Source organism: Chamaea fasciata, unplaced genomic scaffold, assembly GCF_029207755.1.
Source record: "Chamaea fasciata isolate MVZ Bird 193981 ecotype frontalis unplaced genomic scaffold, bChaFas1.0.hap1 SCAF_762, whole genome shotgun sequence".
In the NCBI taxonomy this organism is placed as follows: domain Eukaryota; kingdom Metazoa; phylum Chordata; class Aves; order Passeriformes; family Sylviidae; genus Chamaea; species Chamaea fasciata.
Window position 1 is genome coordinate 1 of NW_027094847.1, and position 12,464 is coordinate 12,464.

The 12,464-nt window shown below is 63.8% G+C and overlaps 1 long non-coding RNA gene and 1 other non-coding gene across 3 annotated transcripts; both read left to right on the top strand.

The window, feature by feature from the left end:
• Window positions 1-39: 39 nt before the first annotated feature.
• On the top strand, window positions 40-3,676 carry LOC136305895 (uncharacterized). 2 transcript variants are annotated; one of them, XR_010725455.1, is made up of 4 exons: window positions 40-90; window positions 1,498-1,598; window positions 2,843-3,236; window positions 3,324-3,676. It is a non-coding gene; the product is annotated as an uncharacterized lncRNA (long non-coding RNA). The 2 variants fall into 2 exon arrangements; XR_010725454.1 differs by having other exon boundaries at window positions 3,143-3,236.
• A 983-nt stretch (window positions 3,677-4,659) lies between these two features.
• On the top strand, window positions 4,660-4,804 carry LOC136305899 (U8 small nucleolar RNA). The gene has a single exon (XR_010725456.1). It is a non-coding gene; the product is annotated as a U8 small nucleolar RNA (small nucleolar RNA).
• The last annotated feature ends 7,660 nt before the right edge of the window (window positions 4,805-12,464 follow it).

Here is a 12,464-nt window from a genome sequence, read left to right on the forward strand (position 1 = left end):
ACCCCGGGTGGGCGTGTCCGGGTCTGACCCCGCCCCTTTTCTCCTCCCCCCAGGACCCCCCCAAGAGCCCCTCGGGGATCTGGAGCCCGGGTGAGTGAGAACTCCCAGTACGGACCAGTATGGACCAGTACAGACCAGTATAGAACCCGTACAGAACCAGGGTCCCCCCAGTGCTCCCAGTGTGGACCAGTATGGACCAGTACAGACCAGTATAGAACCCGTACAGAACCAGGGCCGCCCCAGTGCTCCCAGTGCTCCCAGTATGGACCAGTATGGACCAGTACAGACCCAGTATAGAACCCGTACAGAACCAGGGTCCCCCCAGTGCTCCCAGTGCGGACCAGTATGGACCAGTACAGACCAGTATAGAACCCGTACAGAACCAGGGGTCCCCCCAGTGCTCCCAGTGTGGACCAGTATGGACCAGTACAGACCAGTATAGAACCTGTACAGAACCAGGGTCCCCCCCAGTGCTCCCAGTATGGACCAGTATGGACCAGTACAGCCCAGTGACCCGTCAGGCCTTCCCCAGTGTCCCCCAATGGCCCCCCCAGTGCTCCCAGTACAGACCAGTACAGCCCAGTGTCCCCCCCCAGTGCTCCCAGTATCCCCCCCCCAGTGTCCCTCAGCCTCCCCCAATGCTCCCAGCACAGACCAGTATGGACCAGTACAACCCAGTATAGAACCAGTACAGCCCAGTGTCCCCCCAGTGCTCCCAGTGCAGACCAGTATAGAACCAGTGCTCCCAGTATGGCACCAGTAACAGACCAGTATAGCCCAGTACAGCCCAGTGACCCGCCAGCACCCTCCCAGTACAGCCCAGTGTCCCCCCCCAGTGCTCCCAGTATGGACCAGTATGGACCAGTACAGCCCAGTGACCCGTCAGGGCCTCCCCAGTGTCCCCCCAGGGCCCTCCCAGTGCTCCCAGTACAGCCCAGTACAGCCCAGTGTCCCCCCCAGTGCTCCCAGTACAGCCCAGTACAGCCCCAGTGTCCCCCAGTCCCTCCCAGTGCTCCCACGAGGGTCCCTGGGGGTTTTTTGGGGGGTTTTGGGGGTTTTTTTGGGTGGTTTTTGGGGTTTTTTGGGGGTTTTGGGGTCCCTGACCCCCCTTTTTCCCCCCGCAGGTTTTGGGGGGCCCTCGGGGGGTGTTTTGGGTGGTTTTTTGGGGGGTTTTCGGGGTGTTTTGGGGTCCCTGACCCCCCTTTTCCCCCCCGCAGGTTTTGGGGGGCCCTCGGGGGGTTTTTTTTTGGGTGGTTTTTTGGGGGGTTTTCGGGGGTGTTTTGGGGTCCCTGACCCCCCTTTTCCCCCCCGCAGGTTTTGGGGGGCCCTCGGGGGGTTTTTTTTGGGTGGTTTTTTGGGGTTTTTGGGGTGTTTTGGGGTCCCTGACCCCCCTTTTCCCCCCGCAGGTTTTGGGGGGCCCTCGGGGGGTTTTTTGGGTGGTTTTGTGGGGGGTTTTCGGGGTGTTTTGGGGTCCCTGACCCCCCTTTTCCCCCGCAGGTTTTGGGGGGCCCTCGGGGGCTCCCTGGCGCTGCTCGGGCTGGAGGTTTTGGGGTTCCTCTCGGGGGTCTCCATGTTCCACCCGGGCCAGGGCCTGGCCTGTATCCTGGGGGTCCCAAAATGGGGGGGGAGGGGCCAAAAATTGGGGAGGAGGATCCAAAAAATGGGGGAGGGGGGGTCCCAAAATGGGGGAGGGGGTTCCAAAATGGGGGGGAGGGGCCAAAAAATGGGGGAGGGGGACCCCGGAAATGGAGGCGGGGCGTCCCAAAATGGGGGGAGGGGCCAAAAATGGGGGAGGGGACCCCGGAAATGGGGAGGGGGATCCCAAAGGGGGGGGAGGATCCCGGAATTTGGGGGGATTTGGGGGGTTGGGATGGTTTGGGGGGGGGTCCTGGGGTGATTGAGGGGGGGTTTGGGACGGTTTTGGGGTGAATTTGGGGAGATTTGGGGGATTTTGGATGGTTTTGGGTGAATTGGGGGTGAATTTGAGGGATTTTGGGGATTTGGGATGGTTTTGGGGGGGTCCTGGGGTGATTTGGGGGGGGTTGGGGTGAATTTGGGGGGATTTTGGGGGGTCCTGGGGGGATTTTGGGGTTAGGGTTTGGGACGGTTTTGGGGTGAATTTGGAGGATTTTGGGGTTAGGGTTTGGGACGGTTTTGGGGTGAATTTGGGGGGATTTGGGGCATTTTTTCCTCTGACTGTCCCAGCTCTGAGCGCTCACGGGGGGTCTCTGTGGGATATTTTGGGGGTCCCGGTCCCATTTTCGGGGGTCCCGGTCCCATTTTTGGGGGTCCCGGTCCCATTTTCGGGGGGTCCTGGTCCCATTTTTGGGGGTCCTGGTCCCATTTTTGGGGGTCCCGGTCCCATTTTCGGGGGTCCCGGTCCCATTTGGGGGGTCCCGGTCCCATTTTCGGGGGTCCCGGTCCCATTTTCGGAGGTCCCGGTCCCATTTTCGGGGGTCCCGGTCCCATTTTCGGGGGTCCCGGTCCCATTTTCGGGGTATTTTCCAATGATTCTCGCAGCCCTGTGCGCCCACACGGCGGCGCGGCGCTGGGATACTTTGGGGGGTCCCTGTGGGATATTTTGGGGGTCCCGGTCCCATTTTTGGGGGTCCCGGTCCCATTTTTGGGGGGTCCCGATGTCATTTTCGGGGGTCCCGGTCCCATTTTTGGGGGTCCCCGGTCCCATTTTCGGGGGTCCTGGTCCCATTTTTGGGGGTCCCGGTCCCATTTTTGGGGGTCCCGGTCCCATTTTCGGGGTTCCCGGTCCCATTTTCGGGGGTCCCGGTCCCATTTTCGGGGGTCCCGGTCCCATTTTCGGGTCGTTTTCCGATGATTCTCGCAGCCCTGTGCGCTCACGGCGGCGCGGCGCTGGGATACTTTGGGGGGTCCCTGTGGGATATTTTGGGGGTCCCTGTGGGATATTTTGGGGGTCCCGGTCCCATTTTCGGGGGTCCCGGTCCCATTTTCGGGTCGTTTTCCGATGATTCTCGCAGCCCTGTGCGCTCACGGCGGCGCGGCGCTGGGATACTTTGGGGGGTCCCTGTGGGATATTTTGGGGGTCCCGGTCCCATTTTGGGGGGTCCCGGTCCCATTTTCGGGGGTCCCGGTCCCATTTCGGGTCGTTTTCCGATGATTCTCGCAGCCCTGTGCGCTCACGGCGGCGCGGCGCTGGCTCTCACCCTGGGCTGGCTCCAGGCCTGTGACGGCCCCGCCCTCTGGGCCGCCCTCGCGCTCAGGTGAGTCCGGGGGTGAGGGGGTGGGGGGTCCCCAAAATCCCCGTGACCCCTCCGTGACCCCTCCGTGACCCCTCCGTGACCCCGCAGTGTCCCCCCCGCGGTGACGGAGCTGCTGCTGCTGGCGCGGGCCCTGCTCGGCCACGGGGGGGCGCTGTGACATGGCCGCGACCACACCGGAGAGACCCGGGGGGGGGGGACGACCCCCAAAAACCCCCCCGGGACCCCCCCCCCCCAAAAAAAAACCCCTCAGGGGACCCCCAAACCCACCGGGGGGGGGGTCCCCAAAACCTTCCCCTCCCCCCTCGGGTTGGTCAATAATAAAAAAATCGGCCAAAGTTTTGGGGTGAGGAAAGGGCCGCGGCCACGCCCCCCCCGCCGCATGCAAATGAGCGCGCCGCGGGGTGTTCTGGGAGGGAAACCGCGCCGTGGGTGTGGGGGGCGGGGGGGAGCCCCTCCCCTCCCCTCCCCTCCCCCCCCAGAGGGGGAATTTGGGGGTGGGGGTGGCTGGGAGGGGGAGGGGGGGTTGGGGATCCCGAAATCCCCCGAAATCCACCCGGGGACCCCAAAATCCCCCAAAATACCCCCGAGGGTCCCCGAAATCCACCCGGGAACCCCAAAATCCACCCGGGGGTCCCTAAAATTTCTTTAGGGATCCCCCAAATCCCCTCAGGGACCCCAAAATCCCCTCAGGGATCCCAAAACCCCCTCAGGGATCCCCAAATCCCCTCAGGGACCCCCAAACCCCCTCAGGGATCCCCAAATCTCCTCAGGGATCCCCCAAACCCTCTCAGGGATCCCCAAACCTCCCTCAGGGATCCCCAAAACCCCCTCAGGGATCCCCAAAATCCCGTCAGGGATCCCCAAACCCCTTCAGGGATCCCCCAAACCCCCTCAGGGACCCCCAAAGCCCCCTCAAGGATCCCAAATCCCCTCAGGGATCCCCAAACCCCCTCAGGAACCCCCAAACCCTTCAGGGACCCCCAAACCCCCTCAGGGATCCCCAAATCTCCTCAGGGATCCCCAAACCCCCTCAGGGATCCCCAAACCCCCCTCAGGGATCCCAAACCCCCTCAGGGATCCCCAGATCCCCTCAGGGATCCCCCAAACCCCCTCAGGAGTCCCAACCCCCCCCTCACGGCCCTAAAAACCTCCCATTTTTCCCCCCCCAGCCGCCCCTAGCCCGCCCTTTAATGCACATGAGGCGCGCGGTGCACCCTGGGAGCGCCGCGGGGCCCCGTTTCCGGGGCTGGCCGCGGGGCTCACGGCGGGAATCCCGGGCCGGGGGGGGGGGGGGGTGAGGCCGGTGCCGCCGGTGCCGCCGGTGCCGCCCCGCCGTGTCCCGGTGCCCGCGGGGCGGGGTCGCCGTGCCCTCGGAGCCGGTGTCGCGGCGTGTCCCCGCCGGGCCCGGCGCCGTTGCCGCCAATCGTCAGTGAGGTACATCCTGACCTGCCCCGCCCCCTTCGCGCGGGCAGCGCGTGATGAGCCGCGGCGTCATGACGTCATGATTACGTCACCCGCGGGGCGGCGCCGGGGAGCGCAACAAACCCGCGCCGCCCGTTGACTCTGATTGCGCCTGCGCGGGGCGGGGGCCTGCGGTGGTCACGTGGGCGAGGGGCCTGGACGCGTGACTGCGTCGGTTTAACTGGTTTATGCCGGTTAACACTGGTTTATACTGGTTTATACTGGTTTAGAGTGATATACTGGTTTAGAGTGATATGCAGTGACTTCCACTGGTTTATACTGGTTTACACTGGTTTATACTGGTTTATACTGGTTTAGAGTGATATACAGTGACTTCCACTGGTTTATACTGGTTTATACTGGTTTATACTGGTTTAGAGTGATATACAGTGACTTCCACTGGTTTATAGTGGTTTACACTGGTTTATACTGGTTTAGAGTGATATACAGTGACTTCCACTGGTTTATACTGGTCTATACTGGTTTATACTGGTTTAGAGTGATATACAGTGACTTCCACTGGTTTATACCGGTTAACACTGGTTTATACTGGTTTACACTGGTTTATACTGGTTTATGATATTTTATACTGGTTTAGAGTGATATACAGTGACTTTCACTGGTTTATACTGGTTAACACTGATCTGGGCTGGTTTATACTGGTTTACACTGGTTAATACTGGTTTATGATGGTTTATACTGATTAACACTGGTTTATACTGGTTTATAATGGTTTATACTGGTTAACACTGGTTTGTGCTGGTTTAGAGTGATATACAGTGACTTTTACTGGTTTCTACTGGTTAACACTGATCTGTACTGGTTTATACTGGTTCACACTGGTTTATACTGGTAGTCACTGGTCTGTACTGGTTTTATACTGGTTTATACTGGTCAACACTGGTTTACACTGGTTTACAGTGGTGTAGAGCGATAATCAGTGGTTTTCACTGGTTTCCACTGGTCAACACTGGTTTATACTGGTTTGCACTGGTTCCCACTGCTCTGCACTGGTTTATACTGGTTTGCACTGGTTTACAGCACTGCTCTGCACTGGTTTATGCTGGTTTGCACTGGTTAACACTGGTTAACACTGGTTTATACTGGTTTGCACTGGTTTACAGCACTGCTCTGCACTGGTTTATACTGGTTTGCACTGGTTTATGCTGGTTTGCACTGGTTAACACTGGTTTATACTGGTTTGCACTGGTTTATTCTGCTCTACACTGGTTTATACTGGTTTGCACTGGTTTACAGCACTGCTCTGCGCTGGTTTATACTGGTTTGCACTGGTTAACACTGGTTTATACTGGTTTGCACTGGTTTACAGCACCGCTCTGCCCTGGTTTCAGGGTGTCTCCCCCGAGCACGTGGCCGCCGTGGCGGTGGCCTGGACGCCCCGCGAGGGCTCCACGCACAGCCGGAAGGAGACGAGGAACTGGCCGAGGGGACAGCGGGCGGCGGGCAGCCAGGAGCCCAGGCCGGGGGGACACGGCGGGACGGCGTCACGGGGGGGACAACGGCCGGGGGGGGACAGTGGCCACGGGGGGGGGGGACAGTGGCCACGGGGGGGGGGACAGTGGCCACAGGAGGGTGACAGTGGCCGTGGGTGGGTGACAATGGCTGTGGGGGGGTGACAATGGCCGTGGGTTGGTGACAGTGGCCACAGGGGGGGTGACAGTGGCCACGGGGGGGGACAGTGGCCACAGGGGGGGGACAGTGGCCACAGGGGGGGACAGTGGCCGTGGGTGGGTGACAGTGGCCGTCAGTTGGTCATGGTGGCCATGGTTGGGTTGTGGTGATCATGGTTGGGTCATGGTGGCCGTGGGTGGGTGACAATGGCCACAGGGGAGTGACACTGGCCATGGTGGGTGACAGTGGCCACAGGGGAGTGACACTGGCCATGGTGGGTGACAGTGGCCACAGGGGAGTGACACTGGCCATGGTGGGTGACAATGGCCACAGGGGAGTGACACTGGCCATGGTGGGTGACAATGGCCACAGGGGAGTGACACTGGCCATGGTGGGTGACAATGGCCACAGGGCGGTGACAATGACCGTGGGTTGGTCACAGTGGCCGTCACTGGCCCTTGGTGGCCGGTCAGGGTCACAATGGGGACGGTGTCACCACACCTGGGACACTCATGGCCACCAACGGCAGCCCGGGAGTCCCCAAGGGCCACCACCCCTCCCCCCCGGAGTGTCCCCAAGGGCCACCACGCCCCCCCGGAGTGTCCCCAAGGGCCACCACGCCCCCCCCGGGTGTCCCCAGGTGCCGCCGGCCGCTGTGTCACTCACGGCCCCACGCTGGAGGTGACAGTGTCGGTGCCGGTGTCACAGAGCCCCGCACCCCGTTCAGCCCCGTGTCGTCCCCAGAGAGCCCCTGGGGGGGGGGGTGGACCTGCAGCGCCCCAAAATGTCCCCAGAGTGTCCCCAAAGTGTCCCCAGAGTGTCCCCAAAATGTCCCCAGAGTGTCACCAGAGTGTCCCCAAAGTGTCCCCAGAGTGTCCCCAAAGTGTCACCTCCGTGCCCCCAGAGTGTCACCTGTGTGTCCCCAAAGAGCCCCTGGGGGGGGGTGGACCTGCAGCGCCCCAAAATGTCCCCAGAGTGTCCCCAAAGTGTCCCCAGAGTGTCCCCAGAGTGTCCCCAAAGTGTCCTCAAAGTGTCCCCAAAATGTCCCCAAAGTGTCCCCAGAGTGTCCCCAAAGTGTCACCTCCGTGCCCCCAGAGTGTCACCTGTGTGTCCCCAAAGAGCCCCTGGGGGGGGGTGGACCAGCAGCGCCCCAAAATGTCCCCAGAGTGTCACCAAAGTGTCCCCAGAGTGTCCCCAGAGTGTCCCCAAAGTGTCCTCAAAGTGTCCCCAAAATGTCCCCAAAGTGTCCCCAGAGTGTCCCCAAAGTGTCACCTCCGTGCCCCCAGAGTGTCACCTGTGTGTCCCCAAAGAGCCCCTGGGGAGGGTGGACCAGCAGCGCCCCAAAATGTCCCCAGAGTGTCACCAAAGTGTCCCCAAAGTGTCCCCAAAGTGTCACCTCTGTGTCCCCAAATTGTCCCCAGAGTGTCCCCAAAGTGTCCCCAAAGTGTCCCCAAAATGTCCTCAAAGTGTCCCCAAAGTGTCACCTCTGTGTCCCCCAAGAGTCCCTGGGGGGGGGGTGGACCAGCAGCGCCCCAAAATGTCCCCAAAGTGTCCCCAAAGTGTCCTCCCTGTGTCCCCAAAAGTGTCACCCCCTGTGTCCCCAAACCCTCCCATCACCCCCCATGTCCTCAAACTGTCACCCCCCCCGTGTCCCCAACCCCCCCTGTCACCCCCGGTGTCCCCAGCCCCCTCTGCCACGCCCTCGGGTGTGTCCCCCTCGTGTCCCCTCGACCCCTTTGTCACCCCCCCCCCCCGATGTCCCCTGTGTCCCCCGTGTCCCCCGTGTCCCCGATGTCCCCGGTGTCCCCGGTGTCCCCCGTGTCCCCGATTTTGGGGAGTTTCGGTTTCATTTGGGGTTTGTTGTTTTTTTTTTTTTTCCTGGAAACCACCAGAGCTGTCCCAAAGCCACCAGGAGCTGCCACCGAGGATGTCACCGAGGATGTCACCGAAAGCCGCGGGAAACACGCGGAAAAAGAAACGCCAAAAACTCCACGGAACGATCTTTAATCGTCACGTTTAGCCGGAAGCGTCGCTTCCGGCCACCGCTTCCCAGTTTGCCCAGTTCTCCCAGTATCCCCAGGGGGTGTCACTGGTGTCACCCCGGCATACACCCTGTAGTGGTGTCCGTGCAGGCCGTAGGGTGTCCCCAGTGTCCCCTGTCCCTGTCCCCAGTGTCCCATGTCACCCATTCCCAGTATTCCCAGTATCCCCAGTGTTCCCAGTTTGCCCAGTTCGCGGTGTCACCCCGGCGTACACCCTGTAGCGGTGGTTGAACCGGGGGTGCCCGTGCAGGCCGTAGGGTGTCCCCAGTGTCCCACTGCTGTCCCCAGTGTCCCGTGTCACCCATTCCCAGTATCCCCAGCGTTCCCAGCGTTCCCAGTGTTCCCAGTTTGCCCAGTTCGCGGTGTCACCCCGGCGTACACCCTGTAGCGGTGGTTGAGCCGGGGGTGCCCGTGCAGGCCGTAGGGTGTCCCCAGTGTCCCGTGTCACCCATTCCCAGTATCCCCAGTATTCCCAGCGTTCCCAGTATCCCCAGTTTGCCCAGTTCGCGGTGTCACCCCGGCGTACACCCTGTAGCGGTGGTTGAGCCGGGGGTGCCCGTGCAGGCCGTAGGGTGTCCCCAGTGTCCCCAGTGTCCCGTGTCACCCATTCCCAGTATCCCCAGTATCCCCAGTATCCCCAGTTTGCCCAGTTCGCGGTGTCACCCCGGCGTACACCCTGTAGCGGTGGTTGAGCCGGGGGTGCCCGTGCAGGCCGTAGGGTGTCCCCAGTGTCCCGTGTCACCCATTCCCAGTATCCCCAGTATCCCCAGTATCCCCAGTATCCCCAGTTTGCCCAGTTCGCGGTGTCACCCCGGCGTACACCCTGTAGCGGTGGTTGAGCCGGGGGTGCCCGTGCAGGCCGTAGGGTGTCCCCAGTGTCCCCAGTGTCCCGTGTCACCCATTCCCAGTATCCCCAGTATCCCCAGTATCCCCAGTTTGCCCAGTTCGCGGTGTCACCCCGGCGTACACCCTGTAGCGGTGGTTGAGCCGGGGGTGCCCGTGCAGGCCGTAGGGTGTCCCCAGTGTCCCGTGTCACCCATTCCCAGTATCCCCAGTATCCCCAGTATCCCCAGTATCCCCAGTTTGCCCAGTTCGCGGTGTCACCCCGGCGTACACCCTGTAGCGGTGGTTGAGCCGGGGGTGCCCGTGCAGGCCGTAGCGCGTCCCCAGCGCGCCCTGGGCACACGGGCGGCCGTAGAAGACGCGGCGCACGCGGGCGTGCAGCAGCGCCATGGCGCACAGCGCGCACGGCTCCCGCGTCACGAACACGTCGCAGCCCGCCAGCAGGTACCCGCCCGTGACGTCACCGCTGTCACCGCCCGGGCCGCCGCCGGCGTCGCCCTCGGCCGCGCCCGCGATCACCAGCCCCGTCAGGTCCAGGGGGACGTCCCCGGTGACGTCATCGTGGCCGGCGATGACGTCACCGGAGGCGGCTTCGGCGCTGACGGCGACGTCGCCGGCAATGACGTCACCAGCCTCAACCTTGGCAACCTTGGCCCGGACGCCGCTGTCCCCTCCCCCGCAGTCGCCGTCCCCGGGGTGTCCCCTCCGCCGCGTCCTCCCCGTGACGTCACCGAGGGGTCCCTGAGCACACCGTGCCCTCCTGCCCGCCACGTCACCGTCCTCGGTGACAACGTCCCCGCGCCGTGGGCGGCCGCACCGCGCTGTCACTGTGACGTCACCGTCCTCGGTGACAATGTCCTCCCGCTGTTGGTGACACTGTGCCCTCGCTGTGACGTCACTGTCCCCATCCTTGGTGACAATGTCCCCGTGCCGTGGGTGGCACTGCACTCTCGCTGTGACGTCACTGTCCTTGGTGACGATGTCCTCAGGCCGCGGGTGGCCATGCCGTGTTGTCCCCAGTGTCCCATCACTGTCCCCAGTGACGTCACTGCTCTTGGTGACCATGTCCCTGTCCCTGGTGACAATGTCCTCAGGCCGCGGGTGGCCGTGCCGTGCTGTCCCTGTGATGTCACCGTCCCCGGTGACAGTGTCCCCATCCCCGGTGACAGTGTCCCCATCCCCGGTGACAGTGTCCCCGCGCGGCGCGTGGCCGCGCCGTGCCAGCGCCACGCGGGCGATGCAGTCCATGGCGGCGTGGCGCAGCGGGTGCCGCCCGTCCCCGGCGCTGTCCCCGGTGTCCCCGGCGCTGTCCCCGGCGTCCCCTCGGCGGTCCCAGCCCACGGCCAGCACCCGCCCCGTGCGGGGGTCCAGCGCGGCCGCCCCCGCCCCGCGCCCCGCGCCCGCCGCCCGCGCCACCGCCATGGCCGCCCGCGCCACCGCCACCTCCCGCGGGGACAGCGCCGGCGGCCCCGGGGGCGACGCGGGCCCGCGGCCGGCCCACGGCCACAGCCCCGCCGCCCGCGCCGCCGCCGCCTCCGCGGCCGACGCCGGGACGCGGCCCGGCAACCGGACGCCGAATGGACGGCCCAGGGCCGCCCCAGGGGACGCGGAGGTCCCCAGCAGGGACCGCAGCTGGGACGCCCAGGGGACGTCGGCACCGGGGGCACGGGGGACACCGGAGTCACCAGGGACATCGGAGCCATTGGGGACACTGGTCACACTGCTGGCACTGGAGGCACTAGGGACACCAGTGGCACTGGTCACACTGGTGGCACCGGTGGCACTGGGGACACCGGTCACACTGGTGGCACTGGTGGCACTGGGGACACTGGTCACACCGGTGACACTGGTGGCACTGGGGACACTGGTCACACCGGTGGCACTGGGGACATTGGTCACACCGGTGGCACTGGGGACATTGGTCACACTGGTGGCACTGGTGGCACAGGGGACACCGGAGGCACTGGTGGCAGCGCTGCTCTCACTGGTCAGACTGGTCCAACTGGTGTCCTTGATGTCCCAGGTCACGCTGGTGGCACTGGTGTCACTGGTGGCACTGGTGTCACTGGTGTCACTGCTCTTACTGGTCTTACTGGTGTCACTGGTGCCCCGGGTCCCAGCCCCGGCCCAGGGGGTGGCGGTGACGTAATCGGTGACGTAATCGGTGACGTCATCGACGGTGATGTAATCGATGGGAGCGCCGTCACCTGCGGGACACCGGGAGCCCCGGTGAGCTCCAGTATAAACCAGTATAAACCAGTAACAGCCCAGTGACCCCCAGTGACCTCCCAGTGACCTCCAGTGACCCCCAGTGACCTCCAGTGACCCCCCAGTGACCTCCCAGTGACCCCCAGAGACCTCCAGTGACCCCCCAGTGACCTCCAGTGACCTCCTAGTGACCCCCAGTGACCTCCAGTGACCCCCAGTGACCTCCCAGTGACCCCCAGTGACCTCCCAGTGACCCCCAGTGACCTCCCAGTGACCTCCAGTACAGACCAGTAACAAACCAGTACAAACCAGTGACCCCCGAGTGACCTCCAGTGACCTCCCAGTGACCTCCAGTGACCTCCCAGTGACCCCCCAGTGACCTCCAGTACAGACCAGTAACAAACCAGTACAAACCAGTGACCCCCAGTGCTCCCAGTGACCTCCCAGTGACCCCCAGTAACCTCCCAGTGACCTCCAGTGACCTCCCAGTGACCTCCCAGTGACCCCCCAGTGACCTCCCAGTGACCTCCCAGTGACCCCAGTGACCCCCAGTGACCTCCCAGTGACCCCAGTGACCCCCCAGTCCCCCCCAGTCCCCCCCGTACCGTGGGCGGGGTCCAGCCCCAGCAGAAGCTCCGCCCCCCCGGGCCCCGCCCGGACCCGTTTGAGGTGGGGGAGGTGCGGGGGGAGGGGCGGCAGCTCCCGCAGCAGCCGCGGGGTTTCCCGGGGCAGCAGCAGGGGCGCGGCCCATCCCCCCAGCACCGGCAGGCCCCGCCCCCGCCCCTCCCCCCACCAGGGCACGGCCCGCGGGGGGGGCGGGGAGGGCTGGCGCCGCCCCTCCCCCACCTCCATCCTGAGGGACCTGGGGGGGGGAGGGGCGGGGAGGAAAGGGTTAATGGGGGACCCCACCCCCACCCCAAAACGGCGACCCCAACGGGACCCCTCCCCCAACCATCCCAGTTTGACCCCAGCGCTCCCAGTAACCCCCCAGTGCTCCCAGTAACCCCCCAGTGCTCCCAGTTTGATCCCAGTGCCCCCAGTC